Source organism: Procambarus clarkii, chromosome 42 (genome assembly GCF_040958095.1).
Source record: "Procambarus clarkii isolate CNS0578487 chromosome 42, FALCON_Pclarkii_2.0, whole genome shotgun sequence".
In the NCBI taxonomy this organism is placed as follows: Eukaryota; Metazoa; Arthropoda; class Malacostraca; order Decapoda; family Cambaridae; genus Procambarus; species Procambarus clarkii.
Window position 1 is genome coordinate 23,216,278 of NC_091191.1, and position 14,423 is coordinate 23,230,700.

At 48.9% G+C, this 14,423-nt stretch overlaps 1 protein-coding gene across 2 annotated transcripts in view; it reads left to right on the forward strand.

Moving 5' to 3' along the window:
• LOC123770245 (acetylcholinesterase) overlaps positions 1-14,423 on the forward strand; it is a 488,614-nt gene that overhangs the window by 238,353 nt on the left and 235,838 nt on the right. For both annotated transcript variants that reach the window (XM_069339942.1, XM_069339943.1), the window contains exon 3: positions 12,642-12,798. The gene's annotated coding sequence lies outside the window, so the exon portion shown is untranslated. The remainder of the gene's footprint in view (positions 1-12,641; positions 12,799-14,423) is intronic.

A 14,423-nucleotide genomic window follows, 5' to 3' on the forward strand; every position in this document is an offset into this window, starting at 1 on the left:
GTAGGGGCACTACCACCACCACCACAACTACCAGTAGGGGCACTACCACCACCACCACAACTACCAGTAGGGGCACTACCACCACCACCACCACAACTACCAGTAGGGGCACTACCACCACCACCACAACTACCAGTAGGAGCACTACCACCACCATCACCACAACTACCAGTAGGGGCACTACCACCACCATCACCACCACCACAACTACCAGTAGGGGCACTACCACCACCACCACGACTACCAGTAGGGGCACTACCACCACCACTACCACCACCATCACAACTACCAGTAGGGGCACTACCACCACCATCACCACCACCACAACTACCAGTAGGGGCACTACCACCACCACCACCAGTAGGGGCACTACCACCACCACCACCACAACTACCAGTAGGGGCACTACCACTACCACCACCATCACCACCACCACAACTACCAGTAGGGGCACTACCACCACCACCACCAGTAGGGGCACTACCACCACCACCACCACAACTACCAGTAGGGGCACTAGCACTACCACCACCACCACAACTACCAGTAGGGGCACCACCACCACCACCACCACAACTACCAGTAGGGGCACCACCACCACCACAACTACCAGTAGGGGCACTACCACCACCACCACAACTACCAGTAGGGGCACTACCACCACCACAACTACCAGTAGGGGCACTACCACCACCACAACTACCAGTAGGGGCACTACCACCACCACCACCACAACTACCAGTAGGGGCACTACCACCACCACAACTACCAGTAGGGGCACTACCACCTCCACCACAACTACCAGTAGGGGCACTACCACCACCACCACAACTACCAGTAGGGGCACTACCACCACCACCACAACTACCAGTAGGGGCACTACCACCACCACCACAACTACCAGTAGGGGCACTACCACCACCACCACAACTACCAGTAGGGGCACCACCCCCTTCCCCACAACCACCATCACTACCTCCAGTAGGGGCACAACCACCACGACAACCACCAGTAGGGGCACAACCACCACCACAACCACCAGTAGGGGCACAACCACCACCATCACCACCACCACCACCACCACAACCACCACCTATACACTATAATAACCAGGTGACCTTCACCAAAATACACAATTTCACGTTACTTGCTCAAATGTACATCTTGAATATTTTAGATATTCAGTTTCTTGAATATCTTGAGTTTTGACAAAGTCTTCACGCAGATAGATCGAACTTTTATTCTCTGTGCCTTTCTTCGTGATGTTTATTTGTGGTTAAAAGTAATGTTGATCTGCTCTACCTTCTCTGTTCTCTCGGTCCAGGATTGTCGGAATATATTTAGGATAAAAATACCTGAATTTTATCGATCGAGATAGAGAGGGTTGAGATGAGCTGAGGTAGGATAACAGCTCTTGCTTGCAGTTTCACTAGGCACGTCATTTGAGAGCCCTTATGAACCCTAGTCTTAGTTAAAAATAGAGAGAGAGAGAGAGAGAGAGAGAGAGAGAGAGAGAGAGAGAGAGAGAGAGAGAGAGAGAGAGAGAGAGAGAGAGAGAGAGAGAGAGAGAGAGAGATGGGGAGAGAGGGAGATAGAGGGAGGAGCAGGAAAGGCAGAGTGAGAGGTAGGACAGGAGGGAGAAGAACATGGCAGGGTAGTAAGAGAGCAAGAGAGAGAGTGGTGGAGAGGAGAGTAACAAAGACAGGTGTGACACAGACTAATGCCCGCCACAACCCACAATGTGTGTGTGTGTCCGTCAATACTGGCCATGGACGCACCGCCACGCTCAATACACTACCTTCAGTGCTTAATATTATATTGAAAGACATGATACATATTATTCAAGATACATATCTCTTGTACAAATGATAAAGATCCCTATATCACGATATACATATTTAACGATAAAGATACATGTATCGTGATATACATGTTTCACGATAAAGATACCTAGAAGATAACGTCCCCACTATTGATGCTAAGGAACAAAGCTGAAGGTCTGAGTAAATCTTTTCCAATAAGTTAAAATGCTGTACTGAAGAGAGACCTACCAAAGAGCTGGAAAACTACTGTCATACCAGTGTGTAAGAATTTCAATTGTGCTAAACTGAAGGCCCATAACGTCAACATATATTCCCTGTACACATGATGGACACATGAAACATTGTGACACGGGTCCAAGTTCGAACACGGGTTCATATTCACTTGAACTCGTCGATAGAGTGACGGCCTTTAATTTTACTAGACTCGATCCCTGATGTTCCAAATACATGCGCACCATTCCTTTCCCCAGCGGTTATATCCCAGCTCCTTGTCCTCATATCCCAGCTCCTTGTCCTCATATCCCAGCTCCTTGTCCTCATATCCCAGCTCCTTGTCCTCATATCCCAGCTCCTTGTCCTCATATCCCAGCTCCTTGTCCTCATATCCCAGCTCATTGTCCTCATATCCCAGCTCCTTGTCCTTATATCCCAGCTCCTTGTCCTTATATCCCAGCTCCTTGTCCTCATATCCCAGCTCCTTGTCCTCATATCCCAGCCTCTTGTCCTCATATTCCAGCTCCTTGTCCTCATATCCCAGCCCCTTGTCCTCATATTCCAGCTCCTTGTCCTCATATCCCAGCTCCTTGTCCTCATATCCCAGCTCCTTGTCCTTATATCCCAGCTCCTTGTCCTCATATCCCAGCTCCTTGTCCTTATATCCCAGCTCCTTGTCCTCATATCCCAGCTCCTTGTCCTCATATCCCAGCTCCTTGTCCTCATATCCCAGCTCCTTTTCCTCATATCCCGGCTCCTTGTCCTCATATCCCAGCTCCTTGTCCTTATATCCCAGCTCCTGGTCCTCATATCCCAGCTCCTTGTCCTCATATCCCAGCTCCTTGTCCTCATATCCCAGCTCCTTGTCCTCATATTCCAGCTCCTTGTCCTCATATCCCAGCTCCTTGTCCTTATATCCCAGCTCATTGTCCTCATATCCCAGCTCATTGTCCTCATATCCCAGCTCCTTCTCCTCATATCCCAGCTCCTGGTCCTCATATCCCAGCTCCTTGTCCTCATATCCCAGCTCCTTGTCCTCATATTCCAGCTCCTTGTCCTCATATCCAGCTCCTTGTCCTTATATCCCAGCTCCTGGTCCTCATATCCCAGCTCCTTGTCCTCATATCCCAGCTCCTTGTCCTCATATCCCAGCTCATTGTCCTCATATCCCAGCTCCTTGTCCTCATATCCCAGCTCCTGGTCCTCATATCCCAGCTCCTTGTCCTCATATCCCAGCTCCTTGTCCTCATATTCCAGCTCCTTGTCCTCATATCCCAGCTCCTTGTCCTTATATCCCAGCTCCTGGTCCTCATATCCCAGCTCCTTGTCCTCATATCCCAGCTCCTTGTCCTCATATCCCAGCTCCTGGTCCTCATATCCCAGCTCCTTGTCCTCATATTCCAGTTCCTTGTCCTCATATCCCAGTTCCTTGTCCTCATATCCCAGTTCCTTGTCCTCATATCCCAGTTCCTTGTCCTCATATCCCAGTTCCTTGTCCTCATATCCCAGCTCCTTGTCCTCATAACTCTATTTCAGTGCTGTGAAGTGAAGTCCTCTCTCCTCATAATTACCTTACCTTGTCAGTGATCACAAGGGAAGCAGAAAGGTAGGCTGATGTCATCTTCTTGGACTGTCAGAACGACTCCAACACTGTCCCACACAAGAGACATAAACTTGAGAAATATACCTGAGTATACTGGAAGCCTGAAGGTGAGATAACAGAGAGCCAGAGTAGCCACATTAGTGAGCCAGAATGTAATGCTGGGCTACATGAAGGTGCGGGGACACTTCTCCAGTGTGGGAGCAGCTGGCAAGTGTTCTGTGATCAATGCAAGTGTTGGCAACCATTGCAAGTGGAGACCAAGGAGGCCCAGAAACTGATGCTCCCTCTGCTAGCATATAAGTGAGAATAATCATTCCTTGTTTCTGTTCGGAAAACGTCTATATCGTTGTATCGTTGTAAAAATACTATATCTGATACAAGATAGAAGATACAAGATAGTTGATCACACATCATATAGACATTGGCTGGAAGCACAGGTATGGAACACAGAGCTGGAATATATAGCTGCAGAAGGCCAGGCTGGGATATAGCAGTGAGAACGCTGCTTTTGTTCCTGCCCCGTATTGATGACCGCAGCTGATTGATGCTCAGTCTATTGTCTGCAGCTCAGCTTGTGTTATTGATGGGTCAATGCCGATCCTCTATTGTCTGTTGGCCACGATTGTGAGGCCGCCTTTTATTCTTCATGTAGAAGGATAGTTTTTCATACTTTTGCAGTAATGCTGGCGAAGGGAAGCGAACTATCAGGAGAAATCGCCTAGCCATTACGACTATATAGCACTGGGAAGGGGTCAGGATAAGGATTTGGGATGGGACGGAGGAAGGAATGGTGCCCAACCACTTGGACGATCGGGGATTGAACGCCGACCTGCATGAAGCGAGACCATCGCTCTACCGTCCAGTCCAGCCTATGTGGGATGATAGTGTATAAAGAAGATAGTTACAGTGATGAAGATAGTGTGTAGGGAAGATAGTGTGCAGGGAAGATGGTTACAGTGATGATAATGTGAAGGGAAGATGGTTACAGTGATGATAATGTGAAGGGAAGACGGTTACAGTGATGATTGTGAGTAGGGAAGACGGTTACAGTGATGATAGTGTGAAGGGAAGACTTATACAGTGATGATAGTGAGCAATGCTGGTGAACGATCATGACACTGTAGTCGGCTACTGGCACAGGAGCCTGGAAGAGGTCCACATACCTGCCGTAATGTTAGTCTCTCTTGTCTCGCTCCTCCCCACTTGAGAAGGTTAACATTACATCCTCAGTTGTGTTGAGAATCATAACTAGTGAAAGAATGAATGATTCGCCAATACCTGTTTGCTGTATCATGCTATGTATCATGCTATGTATCATGCTATGTATCATGCTATGTATCATGCTATGTATCATGCTATGTATCATGCTATGTATCATGCTATGTATCCATACACACCCAATGTGCCGTCTTGTATATAAATATATCAATAAAATAAATAAATAATCGTTGGACTTTAAAGCTTCGAGTGGGAACTTCTAAAAAGTCCATTAAATAGATCAGTTTCTATTTAGAAACTTGTCTATTTAAATAGATAAGTTCCTCGTGTGTGACCATCAACGTGTTAATGAATACATCATGTGTGACCATCAACGTGTTAATCAATACATCGTGTGTGACCATCAACGTGTTAATCAATACATCGTGTGTGACCATCAACGTCTTAATCAATACATCGTGTGTGACCATCAACGTGTTAATCAATACATCGTGTGTGACCATCAACGTCTTAATCAATACATCGTGTGTGACCATCAACGTCTTAATCAATACATCATGAGTGACCATCAACGTGTTAATCAATACATCGTGTGTGACCATCAACGCCTTAGTCAATACATCATGTGTGACCATCAACGTGTTAATCAATACATCATGTGTGACCATCAACGTGTTAATCAATACATCGTGTGTGACCATCAACGTGTTAATCAATACATCGTGTGTGACCATCAACGTGTTAATCAATACATCGTGTGTGACCATCAACGTGTTAATCAATACATCGTGTGTGACCATCAACGTGTTAATCAATACATCGTGTGTGACCATCAATGTGTTAATCAATACATCGTGTGTGACCATCAACGTGTTAATCAATACATCGTGTGTGACCATCAACGTGTTAATCAATACATCGTGTGTGACCATCAACGTGTTAATCAATACATCGTGTGTGACCATCAATGTGTTAATCAATACATCGTGTGTGACCATCAACGTGTTAATCAATACATCTCAACATACATCAAATTAGCCACGAGGTTCAAGGTGTCTGAATCATCCAGGTCAGAACCTTCAGAAATTTGAAACGCGAAGAACAGTGTGTATATGTGTATGTCCGTGAGTATATGTGTATGTCCGTGTGTATATGTGTATGTCCGTGAGTATATGTGTATGTCCGTGTGTATATGTGAATGTCCGTGAGTATATGTGTATGTCCGTGAGTATATGTGTATGTCCGTGTGAATATGTGTATGTCCGTGAGTATATGTGTATGCCCGTGTGTATATGTGTATGTCCGTGTGAATATGTGTATGTCCGTGTGTATATGTGTATGTCCGTGTGTATATGTGTGTGTCCGTGTGTATATGTGTATGTCCGTGTGTATATGTGTATGTCCGTGTGTATATGTGTGTGTCCGTGTGTATATGTGTATGTCCGTGTGTATATGTGTGTGTCCGTGTGTATATGTGTATGTCCGTGTGTATATGTGTGTGTCCGTGTGTATATGCGTATGACCGTGTGTATATGTGTATGTCCGTGTGTATATGTGTATGTCTGTGTGTATATGTATATGTCTGTGTGCATATGTGTTTGTCCGTGTGTATATGTGTATGTACGTGTGTATATGTGTGTGTACCTGTGTGGGCGTACTATATATCTTTTTTTGATAGAAGAAGCGTCTATCTATGAACTCTCGTTCTGTTGGTACTCACTTTGAACATATATATTTTTATTTTTAGTTTGCCAATCCCACTAAGTATTTTATAAGTCTCGATCATATCTCCTCTCCCTTTCTATGTCCTTTGTAACATCAAGACTAGTTCTTTCAGTCATTCTTCGTCCCCCATCCCCCTCAACTCTGATACGACCCTCGTAGCAAACCTCTGAAACTTTTTTAGTTTTCTTATGCGTTTTTTATGAGGGGCTCCATGATGGTGCGGCATACTCTTAGCCTTGTCTTCAGTAGGCGGTGAACAGTGATCTAAATTACTTCTTATTCAGGTTCCTGAACGATGTTCTCTCCTTGTAGAGTTTGCTGGTGTTGTTAGCCTACTTATATATGCTTACGATATTAGGCTTAGTGTTATAGCCACTCCCGGGTCTCTTTCTCTAGTCGTTACAGGGAGGGAGTTTCCCTTCATTGTGTACCGTCCTTGTGGTCTCTTGGCACTTGTTTCCATTTGCAACGCCTTACACTTGCATGTGTTGAACTCCAATAGCCATTTCTCGGACCAACTATGCAGCTTGTTTAATTCAATTTATAGTATGTTACCGTCTCGAGTCTTTATATTGACGTCGGTTCGTCCGTAAACATCAACACACAGGATCCTCCTCCTGTGGCTAGATCATTAACATAGCTGAGAAATAGTAAGGGTCCCAGCAGCGATCACTGCAGTACTCTGCTTGCCACTCTACACCAGACCCACTTCTCTCCTTCACTTTGACTCCTCTCTGTTAAGTCAGTGCTCTTCCCCGTGATCCATCCTGCCTCTGGAATTTATTTAGTAGTCTCCTGTGTGTAACTGTGTCAAAGGCTTTTTGGCAGTTTAGAAATACACAATCTACCCAACTTTCTCTGCCTTGTCATATGTTTGTTACTTTGACAGAGAACTCAAGCAGGTTCGAGGTATAATGAGGGCCGATGCAGATTCTTGTAGCATTCATGGGGAAATATTATCTGATACTATAGCTTCATTTTCATCTAATGATGCTAATTGTTTCATTATTTCTTCTGTCATTATCTAAATATTTTGTGGGTGTCTCGTCTAGGATTACCTGATCCTCTCCTAGCACCGGGAGCCGTTCCGGCTTGGTCGTGAACACACCGTGGAAACTGGCATTAAGATCCTCGTAATCTTTTTGTAATTTTCTGCACGTTTTCCTCTCCTTTTGCATTCTATAGTAATTATGTCATTTACTTTCATTTTTGTTCATATATGTGATGAAGCTTTATATGAAATAAAAATATTTTATACATATATTTCTTCATATATGTAGCAACAGTGTTATCTTCAAAGTCTTTTCTGATGCTTCTCTTATGTTTATGTATTCGTTTCTAGTGTTGTTGCATCTACACCGGTTTTCTTCTATTATTTGTCAGCTGCAATTTTCCACTCCCTCCTCTTTTTTGTCTAAATTTCTTGGCAATGTTTATTGAATCAAAGGATTGTATTCTTTTTAACTTTTTACGTTCATTGTTGGTACGAGTCTTTCTTCAGCCTCATTATATCTCTGCTTTGTTCTATCATCCATCCATTTGATCCATCCATCCATCCATCCATCTGACTCAGTCCACTACCCCTGGACTGTCTTCCGCCTAAGTTTTGCCTCCCATTGCACATTTCCCAGGTACTCTGTTACTCTCATGTGTTCCCTTTCCTGTAGTCTGCTCTCCTGTCTCTGGACCTTTGACTTACACCCATTGTTTTTAACTGAACCATATCGTCAAAGATACGCCGCCAACGGTGGCTGGCTCTTAGTGGTATTTATGATCAGATTCAGTAGACTAAGCGCATCTCTCTCTCTTTCTGTTGTGTCATCTCTTGCATGTTAAGAACTTCCTCTCAAGAACGTCCCCAAATTTTTTCTCACGTTTCTCTTTCCAGCCCGAGGGTTTCTGGAATCCCAATCTATCTCTCCAAGATTTAGGTCAGCAATGATAAATAGATTAGCTCTCATTTTGTGGGCTGATGTTGCTTCTCTTTGAAGTTAATCTGTGCATGTTGTGTATTTGTGTCATCATAGCCATGCTTGGGTCACCTGTTGTTTACTGTGGGTTATATATTTCCACAACCACTATATTCTTTCCATCTTCTGTCAGAGTTCCAGTGATGTAGCCTGTATATGCAATTGTATTAATATTTCAAGTTCATCAACCACCACTTTCGCTTGACTAGGAGTGCAACTCCCCTTTCTGTCTTTATTTCATTTATTTTCTTAATATATGGTATCCCCCTGGTAATATTACATCAAAAATCATATCGTTTAATTTGGTTTCCATTTCTGCAATAACATAAAGATATTTTTCTCTGTTTCTAGTATTTCCTCTGCTTTATTTGAACTCCATCTGCATTGGTATATCATATCTTAATGCTTTTATTGAACACCCTGTTTCCTGAGTTCTCAGAGCACTCCTTTTATTTGTTTCTTCTGGGTTGAGTTGTAGATGAGATTTGGATGAAATACTGCTTGTGATGAGCTGTGAGTTGGGAAGGAGTTGAAGCAAGGAGAGGGACTGGAGAGTCTTGGAGGAATGATGGGTTGAGAGTGAGAGTGTGAGAGGTAGAGAGAATACAGTGAGAAGTGGGCTGACTGTCAAGTGGGGGCTGAGAACCAAGTGGGTGCTGAAGGCAAAGCTGGACTGATGGACCAGGCTGGCTGGTGGAATATGTAGTGTGCTCGTATGTGTATATGTGAGGGGGCGTGTGTGTGGTCGAGGATGAAGCAGGAGGGAGGACACTGGCACTATCAAGCACCAGTTAACACCCGGGAGAGTATTAGGTCAGATTTACGAGCCTCTTGTGAGTAATTGATAGTGGTGAATAGTGTCTTGCTTGTCCGATCAGTGATAGTTAGCTCCCCAGGCTGGTAGTTTATGCAGCTCCCCAGGCTGGTAGTTCAGGCAGCTCCCCAGGCTGGTAGTTCAGGCAGCTCCCCAGGCTGGTAGTTCAGGCAGCTCCCCAGGCTGGTAGTTCAGGCAGCTCCCCAGGCTGGTAGTTCAGGCAGCTCCCCAGGCTGGTAGTTCAGGCAGCTCCCCAGGCTGGTAGTTCAGGCGGCTCCCCCGGCTGGTAGTTCAGGCAGCTCCCCAGGCTGGTAGTTCAGGCAGCTCCCCAGGCTGGTAGTTCAGGCAGCTCCCCAGGCTGGTAGTTCAGGCGGCTCCCCAGGCTGGTAGTTCAGGCAGCTCCTCAGGCTGGTAGTTCAGGCAGCTCCCCAGGCTGGTAGTTCAGGCGGCTCCCCAGGCTGGTAGTTCAGGCAGCTCCTCAGGCTAGTAGTTCAGGCAGCTCTCCAGGCTGGTAGTTCAGGCAGCTCCCCAGGCTGGTAGTTCAGGCAGCTCCCCAGGTTGGTAGTTCAGGCAGCTCCTCAGGCTGGTAGTTCAGGCAGCTCCCGAGGCTGGTAGTTCAGGTGGCTCCCCAGGCTGGTAGTTCAGGCAGCTCCCCAGGCTGGTAGTTCAGGCAGCTCCTCAGGCTGGTAGTTCAGGCAGCTCCCAGGCTGGTAGTTCAGGCAGCTCCCCAGGCTGGTAGTTCAGGTGGTTCCCCAGCCTGGTAGTTCAGGTGGCTCCCCAGCCTGGTAGTTCAGGCAGCTCCCCAGGCTGGTAGTTCAGGTGGCTCCCCAGCCTGGTAGTTCAGGCAGCTCCCCAGGCTGGTAGTTCAGGTGGCTCCCCAGGCTGGTAGTTCAGGCAGCTCCCCAGGCTGGTAGTTCAGGCGGCTCCCCAGGCTGGTAGTTCAGGTGGCTCCCCAGGCTGGTAGTTCAGGCAGCTCCCCAGGCTGGTAGTTCAGGCAGCTCCCCAGGCTGGTAGTTCAGGTGGTTCCCCAGCCTGGTAGTTCAGGTGGCTCCCCAGCCTGGTAGTTCAGGCAGCTCCCCAGGCTGGTAGTTCAGGTGGCTCCCCAGGCTGGTAGTTCAGGCAGCTCCCCAGGCTGGTAGTTCAGGCGGCTCCCCAGGCTGGTAGTTCAGGTGGCTCCCCAGGCTGGTAGTTCAGGCAGCTCCCCAGGCTGGTAGTTCAGGCAGCTCCCCAGGCTGGTAGTTCAGGCAGCTCCCCAGGCTGGTAGTTCAGGTGGTTCCCCAGGCTGGTAGTTCAGGTGGCTCCCCAGGCTGGTAGTTCAGGCAGCTCCCCAGCCTGGTAGTTCAGGCAGCTCCCCAGGCTGGTAGTTCAGGCGGCTCCCCAGGCTGGTAGTTCAGGTGGCTCCCCAGGCTGGTAGTTCAGGCAGCTCCCCAGGCTGGTAGTTCAGGCAGCTCCCCAGCCTGGTAGTTCAGGCAGCTCCCCAGCCTGGTAGTTCAGGCGGCTCTCCAGGCTGGTAGTTCAGGCAGCTCCCCAGGCTGGTAGTTCAGGCAGCTCCCCAGCCTGGTAGTTCAGGCAGCTCCCCAGCCTGGTAGTTCAGGCGGCTCTCCAGGCTGGTAGTTCAGGCAGCTCCCAGGCTGGTAGTTCAGGCAGCTCCCCAGGCTGGTAGTTCAGGCAGCTCCCCAGCCTGGTAGTTCAGGCAGCTCCCCAGGCTGGTAGTTCAGGCGGCTTTCCAGGCTGGTAGTTCAGGCAGCTCCCCAGGCTGGTAGTTCAGGCAGCTCCCCAGGCTGGTAGTTCAGGCAGCTCCCCAGGCTGGTAGTTCAGGCAGCTCCCCAGGCTGGTAGTTCAGGCAGCTCCCCAGGCTGGTAGTGCAGGCAGCTCCCCAGGCTGGTAGTTCAGGCAGCTCCCCAGGCTGGTAGTTCAGGCGGCTCCCCAGGCTGGTAGTTCAGGCAGCTCCCCAGGCTGGTAGTTCAGGCAGCTCCCCAGGCTGGTAGTTCAGGCGGCTCTCCAGGCTGGTAGTTCAGGCAGCTCCCCAGGCTGGTAGTTCAGGCAGCTCCCCAGGCTAGTAGTTCAGGCAGCTCCCCAGGCTAGTAGTTCAGGCAGCTCCCCAGGCTAGTAGTTCAGGCAGCTCCCCAGGCTGGTAGTTCAGGCAGCTCCCCAGGCTAGTAGTTCAGGCAGCTCCCCAGGCTAGTAGTTCAGGCAGCTCTCCAGGCTGGTAGTTCAGGCAGCTCCCCAAGCTGGTAGTTCAGGCAGCTCTCCAGGCTAGTAGTTCAGGCAGCTCTCCAGGCTGGTAGTTCAGGCAGCTCCCCAGGCTGGTAGTTCAGGCAGCTCCCCAGGCTGGTAGTTCAGGCAGCTCCCCAGGCTGGTAGTTCAGGCAGCTCCCCAGGCTGGTAGTTCAGGCGGCTCTCCAGGCTGGTAGTTCAGGCAGCTCCCCAGGCTGGTAGTTCAGGCAGCTCTCCAGGCTGGTAGTTCAGGCGGCTCTCCAGGCTGGTAGTTCAGGCAGCTCTCCAGGTTAGTAGTTCAGGCAGCTCTCCAGGCTGGTAGTTCAGGCAGCTCCCCAGGCTGGTAGTTCAGGCAGCTCCCCAGGCTGGTAGTTCAGGCAGCTCCCCAGGCTGGTAGTTCAGGCAGCTCCCCAGGCTGGTAGTTCAGGCAGCTCTCCAGGCTGGTAGTTCAGGCAGCTCCCCAGGCTGGTAGTTCAGGCGGCTCCCCAGGCTGGTAGTTCAGGCAGCTCTCCAGGCTGGTAGTTCAGGTGGCTCTCCAGGCTGGTAGTTCAGGCAGCTCCCCAGGCTGGTAGTTCAGGCGGCTCCCCAGGCTGGTAGTTCAGGCAGCTCTCCAGGCTGGTAGTTCAGGCAGCTCTCCAGGCTGGTAGTTCAGGCAGCTCTCCAGGCTGGTAGTTCAGGCAGCTCTCCAGGCTGGTTGTTCAGGCAGCTCTCCAGACTGGTAGTTCAGGCGGCTCTCCAGGCTGGTAGTTCAGGCAGCTCCCCAGGCTGGTAGTTCAGGCAGCTCTCCAGGCTGGTAGTTCAGGCAGCTCCCCAGGCTGGTAGTTCAGGCAGCTCCCCAGGCTGGTAGTTCAGGCGGCTCCCCAGGCTGGTAGTTCAGGCAGCTCTCCAGGCTGGTTGTTCAGGCTACTTATATCAGCACCAATGAGATGATTGTGTCTCATAATGCAAGCTTAAATAGCTATAGGTGTGGTAGCTTTTTAACATCCATCTTCATCTTGCTTTTCTTCATCTTTGCTTCATCGTTCTCGTCCCTAACATGTGTTCACTTCTCCCATTCAGGTCTCCGTCGCCAGAGGCTCATGATGTCCCCTTAAACATGGCTGTGGCAGAGGCCTGCCAACACACCTGCCAATGGTTCCAACAAATTGGATTATCTTTCATGGACAAGAAAGACGACTGAAAACAATTCTCTCAAGAACTGAAGACACTATAGCAGGTAAAGTGGGGTAATATATACATGTAGTATAGATGGGGGAATATGAAGCGTCCTTCAAGAATTTCATCTCCTTTTGATTTTTAGGTTGATCCTTCACAATACAAAATACCAGTTTTAGTGGTCGAAATTTGTTTCTGTGGTGTTGCATACGAACCTAGTCTGTAAGCATTTTCTAAGTCACTCTCAGTCGCTTGTTGGCATCATAGTCCATGGATGTGTGTGGCTGATTCTTATTATTATTGCAAAGATTCAGCCTTGGTCTCCTTTGTTGTCTCTTGGATTATCAAGGTTCTTATTTAGGATTATCCTCCTAATCTGCTCTTTAATGTTTTGGGAGTTTGCAATTTGCAGCGTAACATTCGCCTCTTTTTTCTTCAACTGACTTATTTTTGTGACCACAATAACTCCTTAGTTTCTTATTGATGCTCATTTACTTAAACCACAAAGTCTGAGAGAAATGCAAGGCTTACAAGCCTTGATTTGCTATTTCGAAGTCTTATAGGCTATTCATTTATTAGTATACAACTGACAAGTGAAAGTCAAAAGAAACATGAGTCACCAGTCACGGCAGTGGTCCAGTGAGCCGGACTGTGTTCTTAATACCTGAGTCAACCACGGGCGGCGGCTGCCTCCTTTCTTGTTGACCCTTCACAGCTGGCAATGGCCGCCCACCGCTCCATTATCACCGCCCACCGCTCCATTATCACCAACCACCGCTCCATTATCACCAACCACCGCTCCATTATCACCGCCCACCGCTCCATTATCACCACCCACCGCTCCATTATCACCACCCACCGCTCCATTATCACCACCCACCGCTCCATTATCACCACCCACCGCTCCATTATCACCACCCACCGCTCCATTATCACCGCCCACCGCTCCATTATCACCACCCACCGCTCCATTATCACCACCCACCGCTCCTTTATCACCGCTCACCACTCCATTATCACCACCCACCGCTCCATTATCACCAACCACCGCTCCATTATCACCACCCACCGTTCCATTATCACCACCCACCGCTCCATTATCACCAACCACCGCTCCATTATCACCACCCACCGCTCCATTATCACCACCCTCCATTATCACCACCCACCGCTCCATTATCACCACCCACCGCTCCATTATCACCACCCTCCATTATCACCACCCACCGCTCCATTATCACCACCCACCGCTCCATTATCACCACCCACCGCTCCATTATCACCACCCACCGCTCCATTATCACCACCCTCCATTATCACCACCCACCGCTCCATTATCACCACCCACCGCTCCATTATCACCACCCTCCATTATCACCAACCACCGCTCCATTATCACCACCCTCCATTATCACCACCCACCGCTCCATTATCACCACCCACCGCTCCATTATCACCAACCACCGCTCCATTATCACCACCCACCGCTCCATTATCACCACCCTCCATTATCACCACCCACCGCTCCATTATCACCAACCACCGCTCCATTATCACCAACCACCGCTCCATTATCACCAACCACCGCTCCATTATCACCAACCACCGCTCCATTATCACCACCCACCATTGCTAGCGCCGGGCCGCACAAGGTTCTCTGGAAAACTTAAGATCCTGAGCGCCCAT